Source organism: Spinacia oleracea, unplaced genomic scaffold, assembly GCF_020520425.1.
Source record: "Spinacia oleracea cultivar Varoflay unplaced genomic scaffold, BTI_SOV_V1 SOVchr0_046, whole genome shotgun sequence".
NCBI lineage: Eukaryota > Viridiplantae > Streptophyta > Magnoliopsida > Caryophyllales > Amaranthaceae > Spinacia > Spinacia oleracea.
Genome location: NW_026614374.1, coordinates 3,191 through 7,500, shown reverse-complemented (window position 1 = coordinate 7,500; position 4,310 = coordinate 3,191).

The window sequence follows — 4,310 nt, the reverse complement described above, 5'->3', positions numbered from 1 at the left end:
AGCATACATTATTGAACCAATCAATGATGCATATGGAATCCCACTCATTCGTCTACGCTCATCAAGTGTTTTTGGGCACTGAGTCTTGCTTAGAGTCATTCCATGAGACATGGGTAGGTAGCCTCGCTTGGAGTCCGCCATCTTGAACCTATCAAGCACCTTATTGATATAAGTGCTTTGACTAAGTCCAATCATCTTTTTAGATCTATCTCTGTAAATCTTGATGCCCAATATGTACTGTGCTTCTCCTAGATCCTTCATCGAAAAACATTTCCCAAGCCAAATCTTGACAGAGTTCAACATAGGAATGTCATTTCCGATAAGCAATATGTCGTCGACATATAATACCAGGAAAGCAATTTTGCTCCCACTGACCTTCTTGTATACACAAGATTCGTCTGCGTTCTTGATGAAACCAAAGTCACTGACTGCTTCATCAAAACGTATATTCCAGCTCCTGGATGCCTGCTTCAATCCGTAGATTGACTTCTTTAGCTTGCATACCTTTTTAGCATTCTTTGGATCCTCAAAACCTTCAGGCTGTGTCATAAACACAGTTTCTGTTAAAACGCCGTTTAAGAAAGCAGTTTTGACATCCATCTGCCATATTTCGTAATCGTAATATGCAGCGATTGCTAACATTATTCGAATAGACTTTAGCATTGCAACTGGTGAAAAGGTTTCATCGTAATCCACACCGTGGACTTGCCTGTAACCTTTTGCAACCAATCTAGCTTTGAAAACTTCAAGTTTCCCATCCTTGTCCTTTTTCAGTTTGAAAACCCATTTGCTTCCAATGGCTTGGTAGCCATCTGGCAAATCGACCAAATCCCATACTTGGTTTTCAGACATGGAGTCTAATTCAGATTGCATGGCTTCTTGCCATTGCTTGGAGCTAGGGCTCGTCATAGCTTGCTTGTAAGTCGCAGGTTCATCACTTTCAAGTAATAGAACGTCATAGCTCTCGTTCGTCAAAATACCTAAGTACCTTTCCGGTTGAGATCTATATCTTTGCGATCTACGCGGGGTAACATTTCTAGATTGACCATGATTCTCACCAGATTCTTCTAAAGATCTCTGAGTTTCATCCTGAATGTCATCTTGAGCATTCTCTAGAGTTTGTTGTTCGACTCGAATTTCTTCGAGGTCTACTTTTCTCCCACTTGTCATTTTGGAAATGTGATCCTTCTCCAAAAAGACACCATCTCGAGCAACAAACACTTTGTTCTCAGATGTATTGTAGAAGTAATACCCCTTTGTTTCCTTTGGATAGCCCACAAGGATACATTTGTCAGATTTTGGATGAAGTTTGTCTGAAATTAATCGTTTGACGTATACTTCACATCCCCAAATCTTAAGAAAAGACACATTTGGAGGCTTTCCAAACCATAATTCGTATGGAGTCTTTTCGACAGCTTTAGACGGAGCTCTATTTATAGTGAGTGCAGCTGTATTTAGTGCATGTCCCCAAAATTCTAATGGAAGTTCGGCCTGACCCATCATTGACCTGACCATGTCTAGCAAGGTTCTGTTCCTCCGTTCTGACACACCGTTCCATTGTGGTGTTCCAGGAGGAGTCAATTCTGATAGAATTCCACATTCTTTCAGATGGTCATCAAATTCATAGCTCAGATATTCACCGCCTCTATCAGACCGCAGTGCCTTAATCTTCTTGCCTAATTGATTCTCTACTTCACTCTGAAATTCCTTGAATTTGTCAAAGGATTCAGACTTATGCTTCATTAGGTAGACATAACCATACCTACTGAAGTCATCAGTGAAAGTGATAAAGTAGCTGAAACCACCTCTAGCATTTGTACTCATTGGTCCACATACATCTGTATGGATTAAACCCAATAGTTCATTTGCTCTTTCTCCGACTTTAGAGAAAGGTTGCTTTGTCATTTTGCCAAGTAAACATGATTCGCATTTACCATAATCCTCTAAGTCAAATGGTTCTAGAATTCCTTCCCTTTGAAGTCTTTCTAAGCGTTTCAAGTTTATATGGCCTAATCGACAATGCCACAGATAGGTGAGATCTGAATCATCCTTTTTGGCCTTTTTGGTATTTATGTTATATACTTGTTTGTCGTGATCTAATAAATAAAGTCCATTGACTAATCTAGCAGATCCATAAAACATCTCTTTAAAATAAAACGAACAACTATTGTCTTTTATTATAAAGGAAAATCCCTTAGCATCTAAGCAAGAAACTGAAATGATGTTTTTAGTAAGACTTGGAACATGGAAACATTCTTCCAGTTCCAAAACTAGCCCGGAGGGCAACGACAAATAGTAAGTTCCTACGGCTAATGCAGCAATCCGTGCTCCATTTCCCACTCGTAGGTCGACTTCACCCTTGCTTAACTTTCTACTTCTTCTTAGTCCCTGTGGATTGGAACATAAGTGTGAGCCACAACCTGTATCTAATACCCAAGAAGTTGAATTAGCAAGTATACAGTCTATAACGAAAATACCTGAAGATGGAACGACTGTTCCGTTCTTCTGATCTTCCTTTAGCTTCAAGCAATCTCTCTTCCAATGCCCCTTCTTGTTGCAGTAGAAGCATTCGGATTCAGAAGTGGGTTGACTGACCTTCCTCTTTGCAGATTTGGCGCCAGTTTGCTTAGTTGGGCTGGCCTTGTTGCCACCTTTCTTAGCATTCCTCTTCTTTCCAGATTTCTTGAACTTGCCCCCACGCACCATAAGCACATCCTGCTTATCACTTTTGAGCGTCTTTTCAGCGGTCTTCAGCATACCGTGAAGCTCAGTGAGCGTTTTGTCCAGACTATTCATACTGTAGTTCAGTTTGAACTGATCATACCCGCTATGAAGAGAATGGAGGATGGTGTCTATAGCCATTTCCTGAGAAAATTGCTGATCCAGCCGACTCATATTCTCAATGAGTCCAATCATTTTGAGAACATGTGGACTTACGGGCTCGCCTTTCTTAAGCTTGGTCTCAAGAATTTGCCTATGAGTCTCGAATCTTTCGACTCGAGCCAGATCTTGGAACATGTTCTTCAACTCACTGATGATTGTGAAAGCATCTGAGTTGATGAACGTTTTCTGCAGATCCGCACTCATGGTGGCGAGCATTAGACATTTCACATCCTTGTTGGCATCAATCCAACGATTGAGGGCAGCCTGAGTGACCCCGTCGCCAGGAGCTTCGGGCATCGCCTCATCTAGGACATACTCCTTTTCTTCCTGCATAAGAACTATTTGCAAGTTCCTTTGCCAGTCAAGGAAGTTTTTCCCGTTCAACTTCTCCTTTTCGAGAATTGATCGAATGTTGAATGAATTGTTGTTTGCCATATTAAAACTACAATTGAAAAGAATAAACAAATAAATAACCATTCACAGTTTCTCTTAATAAACTTAAATTCTAGCATACATGCATAATTCAATGTTTATTAAGCATTTTATTCAAGTTATGTGTTCCGGCAGGTGTGAATAAAATGATTCCAAGATCCTAAAATCATTGAAGAACTAAGCACAGTTTGTCGACTTAATCCTAGAACATCTTAGGTAAGCAAAAGCCTTTTGCTAATAGTCTAGAAACTATTCTTGGTTGATAGGTACGTCTAAGAACTTATTAGGTAAACCTATCGAATTTGCCATGACATAAAAGGACTCCTTACTTATATCGTTGAGTTTCACCAAAACTAACATGTACTCACAATTATTTGTGTACCTTGCCCCTTTAGGACCAATAAGTAACACCTCGCTGAGCGAAAACTATTACTAGATTGATGTAAAGGATATCCAAGCAAGTGTATATTTTGGCATGGCACCTTTTAACTCAATTTTTAAGTTTGGAACTTAAGGCTCTTACTATGTTGGTTAGATTTTAAGTGAACTAAAATCCTTAATCATGCAACATAATCAAGCTTTTGATCTCATGCATTTTAAGACATATTTAAAGCAATAAATAACTTAAAACATGCATAAGATATTTGTGATCTAGTATGGCCCGACTTCATCTTGAAGCTTTGACTTCAAAGTCCGTCTTGAAAATCTCCGTGGGAGGCACCATTTTCTTCAAATAGGATAAGCTATAACTAATTACAACTATTTGATGGTTCGCAGACCATATTTGAATTGAAAAATAACTTTGGTACTTTAGACCAATTACATTCAAATTAATGGTACGCAGACCATATTTTCTATCCTATTTGGGCCATACTAGTCACTTCATAACCTGCAAAACAGTACATGTACAATATATACCATTCATCCATTCATTATCATGAATGGCCCACATAGCTGGTTAGTAAAACACATTATGCATCACGTAAACATTTGCA